Raw genomic sequence first — 15578 nt, forward strand, 5'->3', positions numbered from 1 at the left:
TTCTAGTTAACTCTCAAGTTTGCAGGTGTATACCTGAACCAATGAAGGCCTTCTGCTCATCTTCTAATGCTTATAAACAGAAGAGTTCCTCTTATGCTAAAGCAATTAAAAGGTTATTTTAATATTATTATTATTATATAACACCTCCAGGGAGTCCAAAGACTCATCGAGGGAGGGTACCTACTCTGTCTCCACCACTCAACTCCACCAATCCACCAACCAACTACCTTCATCATCTACACCAATGCCATCTACTGCCAACCACCACCACTAGTATTTTCACAGACAATCACAAACATCCATGGCGGGATTCGAACCCGCAGCCTTTTGGCTGGAGAGCAGATACATTAACCACTCGGCCAACGAGGCTGGCATGTTATGTTAAAATAACATAACCTTTTAATTGCTATTTTAATTTTAATTCTGTCCCACCATTAGTTGTGTAGAGTGCTCTCAGAAAGGAAACATAACTAATGAATTAAAGATGCCAAAAACTATACTCTTGGTTTCATTCTTTATCCAAGCGTAAGAAAACAAAGTCTGCATGTAAAGTAACTTCAGCCCTGGGCTACTTGTATATAGAGGCTAATGACGTTACATCAATTGCCTTGGTATCTCATAATGCAAGGCACATATCCTTACAGACATGTATAATGCTATGCATTATGGGAAGGGCCACTACTCACACCAGTTTCAACCTTTATTGAGGTCTCATCAGTGGGAGCCTTGGTATCTCTTCTAGATCTGGCTCACACTAGTCTGAAGTAATGCAAAAGTCATATACAGTGGGTGATTGGGTAACGAACAGTTCGGACTGCGAACAAATCAGACAACAAACACTTTCATGAAAGATTTTTATGTTTGGACAACAAACACCTCACAGAACAAACACAAGAAGAAGCGACGCTGTGTGTAAGATTTGTAGAACTGTATTTTACTGCCATCCATGAATGGTTTCTAGAATGAGACTTTGACAGTTATATACATAACCTTTTTGTGCGCTAGTTGATTTCTGTTCTCTGAATTTTTGTAAGTGCTTTTCTGAACTTTTTATTTAAAAAAAAAAAACTGATAATATTATGGAGCCTAAAAAGAGTGGAGTGTCAAGAATTGTGCTCACCATAGAAAACCAAGCAAGAGATAATAGCCAAGGTAGAGAGTGGGCAGATGTCTGAGGTTGCTAGGCAGTATGGCTTGAACAGGTCTACAGTAGGCACAATCTTAGCTAAGAAAGACATAATCAAGAAGACTCAAGCAGCTAAAGGAGTAACGAAAATCACATCTGAGAAACAAAGATGTGCCATCCATGAAAAAATTGAGAGATTGCTTTTAGTTTGGATAAAAGAAAGGGAAATGAAAAGAGATGTAACTAGTATGACTATCATTCAAGAGAAGGCTAGAGAAATTTTTGAAGAACTGAAGAAACAAACTCCACATTCGTCACATGAGGAGATAGAATTCAAGGCTACCACTGGATGGTTTGCAAAGTTTAGAAGGAGATCTGGCATTAAACATGTGGTAATGCACAGTGAGTCTGCTAGTGCAGATAAAGATGCTGAGAAGTTCTGTCTCAAATTTCAAGAATTCATTAAAAAAGAAGGATATTGTCTACAACAAATTTTCAATTGTGATGAAACTAGTTTATTTTGGAAGCGCATGCCGAACCGTACCAACATCACGAAAGATGAGAAAAATATTCCTGGGCATAAACTCATGAAAGACCGACTGATGTTACTTTTGGGAGCTAACGGTAGTGGTGATATGAAGCTTAAACCTCTTCTTGTCTATCACTCTGAGAACCCTAGAGCATTCAACAAAAATTCCATAATTAAAGAAAGACTGCCGGTGATGTGGAGATCAAATGAAAGGGCATGGGTCACACAGGTTCTTTTCAAAGAAAGGCTGTTTAAAGTTTGTGCCCCCAAGCATCAAGGATTACTTTCAGACCAATGAATTACCATTGAAAGCACTGCTGTTATTGGACAATGCACCAGGACACCCAAAAGACCCTGAAGATAATTTGCTGGAAGACTTTCCCTGGCTGACAGTTCAGTTTCTGCCTCCAAATACCACTTCGTTGATTCAGCCAATCGATCAAGAGGTTATTGTGGGTTTCAAGAAATTGTACACTCAAGCACTGTTTCGCTGGTGTTTTGAAACATGCCAGTTCTCCTCAACGACGACATTAAAAACGTTTTGGAAAGAAAAATTTGATATTCTTGAAGCTATCTGGCTCATTCAAAAGGCGTGGTCAGAAGTCACTCAACAACAGTTGAATTCTGCTTGGGGAAAGCTGTGTCCATCCTGCATTCAGGGAGACGGAGATGATGTGACAACTGCTAGAGATCTGGAATTGGAGGTGAATGAAGATGACATTGAAGAGCTCACAATGGAACATGAAAATGATCTGACAACAGAAGACCTCCAAGAACTCTTAAATGAAGAACACCAAGAAACTCAGCGAGATGTGGTTTCTTCTGAAAAAAGAGGAAGATGAAAGAGGACCAATGCCGACATCTGCTATTAAAGATCTTTTGAAGTGGGAGGATGTCAGAACGGTCTCAGAATGGCACCCAAACCACATCGAGGTCAATAGGCTTGGGGATCTCTACAATGACGATGCTAATAATCACTTCCGAAAAATCCTGAAGAGAGAAAAGCAACTGACATTGGACAGATTCTTTAACGCCCCATGAATGGATAAAGAAAACATGATTGATGAAAATGCAAGACTGTGTATGTATGTATTATTCTTATTATAAATAAAAGTAGTAAGAAATTATATAATTTTTTTTTTTTGGGTCTCCAGAACGAAGTAATCAAATTCCCATAAAAATCTATGGTAACTCGATGATCAGTTAACGAACAATTAGGGTAGTGAACATAGTCTTTGAACAGATTATGTTCGTTAACCGATCATCCTCTGTATATGATTCTGATGTTAACTCCCTTTAGGAAGATTTCAATAGACTTTTAGCATGGATGAATAAGTGGGATTGCAATTTTAAGGTTAATAAGCACACGGTACTATGGAGTGTAGAGGAATAAGGCTGTGAGCTGTTCTCATGTTGGATATTTAATGGAATGAAAACAGCACAAGAAATGAATTAAATGACAGTGTAATGTATCCTATATTTTGTCTCAGTCACAAAAATTATTCAGTAAGTATAATATAAATTATATTTTTATTAAATTATAAATTTTTATAGGATTAATGTTTCCTATATTTTGGGAAGTTTATCCAAGCTTATTTCAATTACATTGATTTTTTTAAGGGCTGCAGATTCTAAAAAAAAAGCCTTTAACATTTAATCTTGTTGAGATGAAGCATAGTGACTTTTTCCAATTGATGCTGCATATGGTGTTCAATGCATGGTCTACCAGACTGGACTACATGTGTATTTTTTTATGTTCTTCCAAGTGGATATTGGCAGAGTTTCAGTTTGCCCATAATAGGCAAACTTGCAGGAACTGACATCTATAAACAACAGGAAATGAGAGAGGAAGGAGTGGGTTCTTAGGAGAATGGGTAAGGGCAGCCAGTTTCAAGTAGTCCTTGCTTCAAGGCAGTACATAGACTGCATTTTATCAAAATTCTGGCTATAGGGATGCAATCATTATTGCATGTGTGTAGAGAAAGGGAAGAAAAGTATTTTGTTGATTCTGTTGGAATTGTACCATTGAATAAGGAGGTAGTTAGCATATGTAGTTAAGTTCAACTATGAGAGATGCTTCATTGGAAAAAAAAAAAAAAGATAGCTGTACTAGTTAGTGTTAATAATACTATAATGTCAGGAGGGAGGGTGAACAAGTCTGTTAATATATGTAGCCCACATATATTCACAGAAAAGGTGAAAAAGGAGGTTACCATTTGGAAAGCCTATTATTAATGCATCTAGAAAAGCAAGACTCATACTTTTTCCACAGTAAAATGAATTCTTGTTGAAGGAAGGTGTCTAATGTGCCTAGGCTATGAGCAGTGCTGGCCTAGAGGTCCTATGCAACACCTGCTTACTGTGTTAAGCTGGCAATGGCCATGAGGCCCATTTAAGAACACTTCATCAATTAGCCAGATAAAACTGGCTAATTCTTGGACCTATGCTTCAGGAAGTCAATGAGATTCGAGATCTGGAGTTGATGGATTGGCAGTACCACAGTAGCCTTAAATCCACAGGGAATACTGCAAGTGTTGTAAAAACTACAGAATGCACCATTGTTATGATAATGGACCATAATGAAAAGCAATGGTAAGGAGATGCTTATCCTTGGTTTAAATGGTGGTTGTGCCACTGTGTAAAGCATTGATTAGACCTCACGTGGGCTATTGCGCTTAAATCTGATCTCTAGGTTTTCATTGTGAAGGAGAAAAACTGGAGAGGGTCCAGAGAAAAATAACTAAGATGAAATCAGGACATGAACATTGCATCTGGTCCTGATGGCATATGCCTATGGTACTAAAAAAATGTGCTCTGGAAACACTTGTCCTATATCACCTTTTCTATCTTTCCTACTTGACTGAAAAACAAGCTTACATTCAAAAGAAAGGTGATAAAAGTCATCCACCAAACTATTTTCCAGGCCTGCCTTCCATTCTCTCAAAATCTATGGAGAAGGACATCGACAGCCAAATTCTACATCACCTAGAGACCCACTAGCTAATTAGTGACCAGCAATATGGACTCTGCCACTCTCTATCCACAGCTGATATTCTAACATTCACTACCCAATTCTGGACTCAAGCCATGGAAAATGTTTGGAGAAATTCATGTGGTGCCTGTCAACATTTATAAGGCATTTTACTGGGTTTGGTTTGGTATATGGGTCTGCTCAACAACCTACCATCCTATAGTCCACATTCAATCTTTTGTAGCAAGTGGGTTGCGAGCTCAACACTTGTTAGAGTAAATTTCCTCTCATCAGATTTCCCCGCCAATGTAGGGATAATACCGCAGGATTCTTTACTTTTGCCCATTCTCTTTCTAATGTACATAAAAAATCTGCTCTCACTGACTTCAAATCCTATCCATAGCTATGATGATGACAGCACGCTTCTCTCCTCCTCATTTGATAAATCCTGTAGTGCCCAGTCATTAGAGGCCACAAGATCCTCCATAACTAATGTCTTAATCTCTGATCTCCTGACCAATTTTCAATAGGGATGAGGATAACTTTGAACTTTAGCACTAGCAAAAACACAATCCTGTATAATTTCTCTACAAGAAGCAACTCACTTTATTTTATTTTAATTTTTTACTTTTGATAACACTCAGATATCAAAACATGATCAGACTTCTCTTCTTGAGCTGACTTGCATCCTCAGCCTTTCCTGACACAAACACATCTCAGCCATAGCTGCAGCTGCAAAAAACTCACTAGCATTGCTTGATGCTATTCATAAGAGGGCAATCAGATTAACTGATTATCCCTCTCTAACAGAATCACTCTAGTCTCTCCCTCTTGCTAATCCCCCCCCCCCAGATGTTCATTTTCTACCTTATGGCTCTTCTATTGGTACTTCTAGTCAATGCTCTACCAAATTGGCCACTATCATTCCTCCACTTTCTTCCAAACTGTAAAAACAAGAGCAGCTGCTGGTCAGCATCCATTTCCCATCCACCTCTAGATATAACAAACCAATGTCTCCTCTTCTTTCACTCCATCTAGCTCTGTTCTTTGCAATAGCTGGTGTCTAGCTTTTGAAGGTATTCAAAAGAATGCCTTCTTTTGAATATCTTCAGCTATTCAAAAAATGTCAAATTTCTTCTTTCTTCTTACCAATTCACTCACACTCAGCAATGATGTGCTAATAGGCTTTCAGATCCTTCATTCTGTGGCATCAGGTATAAAATCTGATAATACATACCAATATAGTACCAATCATAGGTACTATATTGGTATTCTCTTTATGTCCATGCCAAGATATGAACATTTTGTAGTGCACATACTGCAATGATAATAAGTATGCCAGCTGTAGCTAATGGTTGGCAACTAACTAATTAAAAAGTGTGAATAAATGTTATTGTTTTTTTTATCCATAGTCCTCAAGGACAACACAAAAGAAGAGAAACTGAGTGAATGAGTTTTGTGCATTAGATTATAGATAGCACTCTGACTGAAATAGCAAGATATGAAGATGTAGTTATAGTGCATAAACTGCAACAGTTATTAAGCTAATTGCTAGCAAATGACCAACTAAAAAGTTTTAAATTATATGAATAAATGATCATTAAAGTATGCACACTGAAGTACCTGCAGTAAAGACAGAAACAAAGCATACAGGAGGTAATCATAAATCAACTGAACTGCCTTTTATTGGACAGAATGAAGAATTTTATGTATTTTTGTTGTTGGTCCACCCCAAATGTACAAAAATATTTTAAGATAAGAAAGATTTAAGATAAAAACCTTAAAACAAAATAAGACACCATTTGGCAGTTAAGGAAGTTCAAATGTAATGTGTTTGTGGCAGAAAGGCAGAAATCTGATCAAGTATTACAAAAGATAAGGAGAAAAGAAACAAGGAGAGATCTGTTCTATGATAAACAGATTAATATTGTATTTTAATTAGAAAGAAGTTGATTATGCTATCTTTGTTATGCTGAAGAATTGTATCATGAAGAAAGTATATGGATATGTCTATAAAATGTTACCATAAACTCTTACTGGAATGAAATTTAACATAATTGTATAATGCATAGACTCCAACTGCAAGCTAATGGCTAACTGAGTAACCACAAATTCTGATTAATGTTGCATTATCCATAACAGACAAATACAATTGCAATTTTTTTAAAATAGCTTTTAAAGGATATGCAGAAAGAAGAAAATAGCTTCATTTACTAAACTTAGCTCCAGGGTGGATGTTGGACAAGTATAAAAGAATACAAAAATAATAGAGGATGGATGTTAATTCTGAAAAGATAAACTGAGCAATGAGGTATGTAGGTGACAACACAATTCAAAATAGGCTGTGGAACTTGGGCATCATAAGACCTAATATACAAGAAAATCTATTACACACTAACCTACAGACATGATGGATCCATTAATTAATGTTGATGTTATTTTACCCTGGTTCTATTGTTAGTATGAAGTTAAATTTCATTCCAGTAAGAGTTTATGGTAACGTTTTATAGGCATGGAAAAACTTTTATTGGGATTATATGTATATAATAAAATATATAATATTTTATATCCCAATAATTCCAGAGCTTTTTGGTCAAGAAAATTAAACGTTTTTTAACATTTTATAGGCATATCCATATATAGGAACAGTGATACAGTACACTAGAAGGATAGGAAAAGATCTCCCTGTCTGACAATGTACTCACATTATTCATGTATAACAGGTACTGTGAAATCTGGCAAAATTCTGCTGCTATAACATCATCTGCTGACAAGGTCTGATGCATTCCTATCTGCTCCTTTGCAAGGAAGAAGTGATGCAGTACTTTGCTGCCATTTAAACAATTGTGGTCTATCTTGAGTGCACATAATTCTGTCGGATGAAATGTTTTCTAGATGCTGTTACATTTCTGTACATTATCCCAGAAGAATACCAGTTCCTGTTATATTTTTCCAGGTTATCTAGTGGAGACTATAATGCTGCACTCAGTCACTTCAATGTTGTTGGTCTATTATAGCAAGGAACTACATACACAGCTATCTCTCTCTCTAAGACCTTTATGTAGCACAGAACAGACAAAACAGTTCTGACAAATAGTGGAATTCCAGGATGATGGGATAAACTACCACTCTGTATATGCTTTCCTCTCTAAGGTTCTCATGGATGACCACCATCCGAGCAATAAGTATGCCACTATTATTATTATTATTAAGAGAGAGATCTACATGGCATTAGGGGCTCATTGATGGAGGCCACATATCACCTGCACCAGCTGTCATATTTTTCTTGACTCCATTCATATGACCTGGACTCACCACTTCCAAAGGCAATCCATTTCAATCACACATCACTCTATAAGAGGAATCGTGCTCACCTCCACCCCCCCTTCTTGACAGCATTCATTCTCAACTTCCATGGATCCTATATCATCCTGTCCTCACAATCAATAATATAAAAAACTTCATCTATTGGTATCCTGTATAAATCTTTCAGAATTTTGTAAGTCTCAATCATATCATCCTCTTTCTCCTGTTTGCTAATGTTTGCAGCCCACAAATTCTAAATCTGCATTCCACAATCCCAAATCATCTTTAACACTCTTCTTTGCACTCCCCTCCCTCCCTCTCTCTCTCTCTCTCTGTGTCTCAGCATCAGTAGTCTAACTGGGATATTAAGGCCTTGTAAAGAGGCAAACTAACTTCCTTATCCTTACTTGTGGAGGTTTGTTTCAGCACTGCAGTTATCGTCTGAGTTTTATTTGCAATCTTTTCTATATGGCCCTTGAACTTAAATTTCCTATCGACTAAAACTCCAACTGCATTCTAGGATTCTAAAACGCGAGTCTAGAATCCTATAATGCAGGATTCCTTTATTCAAGTATTAGCAAAGTTTGCACATCAAGTATATACTGAGTCTCATCACAGATCTCACATATCAATTCAATTGAGCTTTTACTCATTCACACTCCTCATATTCAACAAAACCATTCAACAATACAAGTAGAAAAGTTGAGGTGTTGGCAATTGGCAACACAAAAGAAATAAATAAGACATTCAATTATTTAGCTGCTAATATATTGCTGTTTATAAATCTAGCATCTTCAGAGGCAAAAAAGTTTGTAACAGTATGCAAATAGCAATAATCAATTAACAGCAAGAATGGTTTAAAACAATGGAAAACACAACGAACTAAAGTTCTAATATGGTGCCATCTCCCATCAGCTAAAGAGAAGTTATTATTATTATGTGACACTTCCAGAGAGTCCAAAGACTCATCGAAGGAAAGTGTGCCAACAACATCGAATGATCGATCCCTTCCAACTACTAACCACACTCAAACTTGCTTAACGTTTTGCATGAGCCATTAGTAGTAGAGGCTCTACCAATCGACCAACCTTTGCTGGCATATCTGTTCAGCAAATTGTTGATGTATATATATTATCCTTCATATATCATATTATTCTAAGTATATATTATCCTTCATAACACTCTAAGTTTAAAGTATTAAACCAATCAGAAAACAATTGTCTCCCAAATTTTTGGCAAACTGATATAGCCATACTTGTTGAGGTTTGGGGAACATTTCATAGCTGCTACTGCTTCCAAAAACAATCTCTCTGGCAGACTCTGTAATTAATAAGTGACATAAATATCATGTAGGATGGTTTAAATAAATTGGCAGTAGTGTTGGCAAAGCAATGGTTGTCAATTTAATGTTGCAAAATGTAAGGGAATGGGATGAAAATATTACATACTTTGTACATTGATGGCACTGGATTGCAGGAATTGATGAAGCAAGGAATTCGGGGGTAATGTTATACAGAGTTGATGTTCAGATAGCATATAGTGAAAGTTGGCAAAATAGCTCAGAGGCTTACTTGGATGTTGAAGAGCACACTGACAAGTAAAGATATGGAGGTTATTATCCCTCTTTATAAGGCTATGATTCAGCTGCATCTTGACCACTGTGCACAGATTTGGTCTCCTGGATTTCTTGGGGATTAGGAAGTGGTTGAGAAAATTCAGAGATGAATGACCAAGTTGATGGCAGGTCTGTGGAATGAGGATAAACTGGTGGGTGTGTGTGTGTGTGTGTGTGTGTGTGTGTGTGTGTGTGTGTGTGTGTGTGTGTGTGTGTGTGTGTGTGTGTGTGTGTTGCAGAGTTTAATTGCAGGCAAAAAGAGGGGATATGATAGAAACTTATAAGATTATTAAAGGGATTCTATAAGACTGACACAAAAAAAATTTTCCAATACATGACGAGTAGGGAAAGAACAAGGGAGTCATCTCTGGAAGTTGTGCAAGAGTTTGATTAGTAAGGGTGTGTACACTAGACTTTTTGCTTGGAGAGTGGTGAATGAGTGGAATGGATTTCTAGAGGCAGTTGTGAGTGCCCCAACAGTGAATGAGTTTAAGGAGAGATGACAGGTATTGTGTGAATAATGGTAGTGTGAATGTCCAGCAATTTCTTTTGACTCCATGACCACAATAATAATAACTTGTAATTATTTCCATGCAGTGCTTTGGGTTTTTATGCATCTAATCTTGTGGGGCATAATGTCTAAAGTGTGATCTGTTAGCCTCAACTTGCCAAAATGATGGTAGCGAATATATTTCTTATGTTCTCTAAGGTAGACATCAACAGATGTTTTTATCTGTCTGTAGTAAGCCTGGTCACAAGTACAGGGCACTTCATATACACCTGGATGTGAGAAAGAATGGAGTTCATCCTTAGGTGAACAGATGAAGGAATAGTTTGATGTAAGGTTTGAATGTAGGATGGGACTTACATCTATCAAGCATTCTGGGTATCTTTTCAGATGTGCCCTAATGGATGACAACAGATTACATAACAGACAATGATGGATATCAAAAAAATTCTCGACCATTGTTATGGCAAGTCAAACCAGCAGACCATGATTTAGACATCCCTTCACAGAAGATTAGATGGAAAAAAACCAAATGTGCTATATAGAAGTTGCATTACAAGTCATAACTATTTTTGGAATCACTAACAGTTATGAAACATTTCCCCAAATCTCAACAAATATGGCTGTATCAATTTTTCATGAATCTGACATAGTAATCTTAATGCAACTTAATTCTCATAAATTTCTCTTTATCCAACAACAGAAGATATGAAATTAGGATCCAAGTTCTCTGTGTTATCCTACAATTTTAAGCCATTCCACTATTATCTAATTGTTGCAATGTGTGTACTATGGCAAAATGCCTATGCTCTGAAGATTATTATTTATATGGGCACTACATGCAGTCAGATTATTAGCAACAAAACAATTAAACAAATATCTTATTTATTTTCCATTTATGCCTTTTGTGTTGTGAATTAAACTGCAAAATCAAACATGAATTCTAGCAATGCATTTCACTCACGCAACAACAAAAATGATATTTATTCCCTTTCTACACTACACCTTTACACAACTTCCAGGTATGGCCCCTCATTCTCCACTCTAAGCTGTCCCGGTTGTATAAATATTGTAAAATCCTTTCAACAACTTAAATATTCTACCACACCACCTCTTTTCTGCAATTTATATTTCTTCACCTACCTCATACAGTGGCACAAATACTTCCTCACCTGATTCTCATTATACTACTGTGTAAAAATTTTATACTGAAAATCCATGCAATTCTGATAAATAAAGTGTACATTTGTTAATAATCTTCTGATAAAAACTATATCACTGTTGTGCCCTCACGCAATGAGCTTTGGACTTCTTGGAGGAGTCACATAATAAATTACACGATTAAGAGCTTAAAATAAATAACAAAAAAAATTATAATGCAATACTTACCCTTTAATCCTATGCCACAGCATTGATTATGATGATGAAGACAGCTCCAAATTCAAATTAGCACTAACAGAAATAAACAAATATGTCTAAAAATAACAAAGTGAAAATTTTACGATACTAAATTTTCTAATTTATGTATATATAAATATATATATATATATATATATGTTATTAATCCAATTATTTGCTCCAATGGATAAGAACAGTTCAAAGTTATCTGAAACTGGCTATCTGATAGGTATCAACAAGTTGTGTATGGGGGTGCAATATCCAGGAAAAGGAAAGTCACTAGTGGAGTGCCTCAGGGATCTGTTTTAGGGCCATTACTATTTAACTTGTATATTAATGATATTGGCGAAGATTTGGATGGAGATATTCAGTTGTTTGCAGATGATGCAAAGTTGGGACGAACCATAAAGAGTAGTGAAGATGTTGTGGCCTTGCAAGAAGACTTGAATAAATTTAGTGATTGGGCAAGCAAATGGGGATGTGAGTTCAATGTTGCAAAATGTAAGGTTTTAAAATTTGGAAAACAAAGATGGGATGCAGAATTTATGCTTGGTAAGAATATATTGTTGGAAGTAGAGGAAATAAGAGATCTGGGAGTGATAGTGGATAAGGATCTAAAATTTAGGGGTCACATCGCCAAAATTGTGAAGACAACTCAAAGACTTCTGGGAATGATGAGGAGGACACTGACGTGTAGAAGTAGGGAGATTCTTGTTCCATTGTATAAGGCTTTGATTAGGCCACACATGGACTATTGTGCCCAGATTTGGTCACCTGGTTTTCAGAAGGATGAAGAGATGTTGGAAAGGGTCCAAAGGCGACTGACTAAGGTAGTTTCTGACCTCTGGAATGTCGAGTATGAGGAAAGATTGAAAAGATGTAATTTGCAGAGATTAGTAGAGAGAAGGAAGAGGGGAGATATGATAGAGACCTACAAGTTGGTAAGGGGTTGCTATAGGATCAATGGTGGAGAAGTTCTACAGCGAATAGTGGGAGATCAGGGGAGAACCAGAGGTCATCCCTGGAAACTGTATAAAGAGGGTGTGAGGAGGGGAGTGAGAGGCAGGTTTTTTTCGTGCAGAGTTGTGAATGATTGGAATGCCTTGCCTGAGAGTGTGGTGTCTGCAAGGAGTTTGAATGTGTTTAAGACCCGGTATGATGAGATGTGTGTGAGATAAAAGGACCTCCTAGATGAGTCTTTGACTCCATGAGGTCTTGTTTAATAATAATAATAATAATAATAAATAATGGCTAATCAACAGTAGTATAAATTACAATATAAATTTGAAACCATAAATTTTATTTATGGTTTCCAATTTATGGAAACCGTAAAAATCCTATTAGTATTATTTCTAAGCTTCTGTGAAGTTACGAGGCTCATCACAGGTCTTTCTATTCTGCATGCTATAATATTTATTATATCTCACGTTGAATTCATTCATTGTTGGTAAAAACCACTCTGGCAACTGATTCTACACCTCCACTTATTTCACTCTAAGTGAGATGTCTCTCTGTTAGAGTAAGATGAGTGTCATTCATAATGTCATTATATAGCTTACAGACATGAGCTTATGTTTTTTCATCTCATACCGTCCTGTTTCAATATCTCCCCTACATTAATCAAAGAAGAAACTTTCAACTTATATATCACGTCTCCTCTTCCAATCTGTCAAGCTCAGCAAACCATACTCCCTCCACCTATTCTTACTCTTCTCCAGCACATACCTGTTTTCTAGATATACAGGAGCTCAGACCTGCAACACAGCAGTTCAGATGTGGTCTGAATTGCACAATCACAAACCTATCCTGATCAGTATCCTTTCTCAATATGATAATCCTTTGGATGATCTTCCTTTTACAGTACTCTTTTTTTTTTTTTTTTCCATTTCTAAGCTTATTTAATAGCCTCCAGAATGTTTTGCTACCTTCCTAATATTTATCTTCTATATTCTTACCAAGGTCTTCCTATGACTTTGATTTGCTTTACTTTCTTACATTTTTTTCTGTATTTTCTCAGAACATATGCTGGCTTAATTGGCAGGAACTTTCAGTACACTTTCTACTTTTTTTTTCATGACTGCTACTTAACTTCCTAATTCCACTATGGATTTCTCATTTTTCTATTCTTATCGATAATATCACCACACAGCTCTCTAGCTAAATCAGTGTTTCCTTCTGAATCTGCCAGTAAGGCAGATTGTCTCCAAAGTTTGTTTCTTTTCAAACTCTTTAATTCTTTAATTAAATAATATCTGTATGTTTGAATTTGAATTTCAGAATATCATAGTGGCATGTTATTTGATTATAAGTTTCACATTTACAATTACAATTTTTCAAAAAAGGGATGAGATTGTCTAAATGGGTGAAAACTCATATATAATCTGTACAAAACTCTGTATGTATAGCCACATTAAGCTTACTTGTTGAAAAATAAAGCACACAACTATTTCCCTTTCTTGGAGACATTTGGTTTTCTACTTACTGGAAAGCTACAGTTACAGAACCATATATTAAGCTGGTTTGATATCACAGAGAACAGACATTGTCACGTGTACTGAGCTCACTCCATTTGTTCTAAAGCCCAGTCTTTCTAATGAATTAAATAAACACTAACATGATTGCTAATGGATATAACCAAAACATTCAATGGATCTGTAATAAACAACCAACAAAACCTCAATCAGAGGTTGAGTTTCTGTGCTCTGCAGAACACAACTGTTACACTTAGCCTAGTTAACTAAATGTAACATATATGGCCTAACATATATATACATGTAGCATAAGCTAACATATATAGGCAACAGACATAATGTGGATCTCACTGTTAGCAGGGATATCTGTGAATTTCATCCTACTTAAAAGGGGCACTCCTAAACGAAAGTAGGTTATGTTAGCCATTAAAATAATAGTTTATTTTAAAGGAGTAACATAGGAATTTTCCCAGAAATAATATCAGAAATAATAATGATGTAATTTTTTCATGTAGTACTATCATATCCTGTACACCCCTTGAGGGTACATGGCAGGAATTTGATGATGATGATGATGATATCACCACACTATAAAATACCTACTTACCACATACTTTTAGTGGATTGAAAACCTCAATATTTGCTCCTTTAGAAGGTTTCCAGATTCCCTAACCCTTAGCCCACCCATCCACTGTCCTAATGTACAACAGGTTTTATTATTATTATTATTACATCACACCTCCAGTTAGTCCAAAGACTCATCGAGGGAGGGAGGGTATCAACTCTACGTCTCACTGCTCCACCAACCTTTATCATCTAACACCAGTGCCATCTACTGCCGACTACCACCACTAGTACTCTCGCAGACAATCACAAACATCCATGCCCATGGCAGGATTTGAACCCGCAGCCTTTTGGCTGGAGAGCGGATAAGCTAACCACTTGGCCAACCAGGCCGGCATAAAGATAGCACAAGTTCTTCAAAAATATGATCTAGATATTATCTTCAGAGCCATACAAAAATTTTCATCCTTTCCTGTTGTTTGTCAAGTTCCTTGCTCCTGTCATTATCATATTTTGTAGAGACTAGCTGCTCAGCTAAGATAAGAGTTAAAGAAAATATTACATCAAATACTTAAAATCCAAAAAATCGGCTTCACATTCCATGACAATGGGGCTAGGCACAGAAGTCATAGGAACCAAACAAAAATACTTCATAAAATTCATTAAATTTCATGGTATATTTCCTGGAAGCCTGTGAAATACTGATTCACTGTCTAAATATCAACATTTTGGAAAGCAATTATTATAAAATGCAGAAAATATTTTTATTATATAAGTTTTTAATTTATTGTAAATGATGTATATTGAGTTTACATACTGATGACTAAAATAGTTCTTAATTAAATAATTAAAATAATTCTTAGGTCGAAGATGAATTTCATGGTTCAGTATAAGATTACCACTCCACTTACTGGAAGTCTGGAGTGGCTTGAAAAAGTTCCATGTTTGGTCTCTAGAGCAGGACTTCTGGACTATGTAAAAAATGAATAAAAATACAAATATATATATATCAGTAAAAATGGTGCATGGGGAATCCATAGCTCACCCACCAAGGGTATGAATGCACTATAGGTTTACAAATAAACCTGTC

The 15578-nt window shown here is 36.2% G+C and overlaps 1 protein-coding gene across 2 annotated transcripts in view; it reads right to left on the reverse strand.

The window, feature by feature from the left end:
• IP3K2 (Inositol 1,4,5-triphosphate kinase 2) overlaps positions 1 to 15578 on the reverse strand; it is a 242066-nt gene that overhangs the window by 213670 nt on the left and 12818 nt on the right. For both annotated transcript variants that reach the window (XM_090406781.1, XM_090406780.1), the window contains exon 2: positions 11445 to 11507. The gene's annotated coding sequence lies outside the window, so the exon portion shown is untranslated. The remainder of the gene's footprint in view (positions 1 to 11444; positions 11508 to 15578) is intronic.

This window comes from Typopeltis vanoorti, chromosome 17 (genome assembly GCF_054136105.1).
Source record: "Typopeltis vanoorti isolate ZY-2024b chromosome 17, IOZ_Tvanoo_1.0, whole genome shotgun sequence".
NCBI lineage: Eukaryota > Metazoa > Arthropoda > Arachnida > Uropygi > Thelyphonidae > Typopeltis > Typopeltis vanoorti.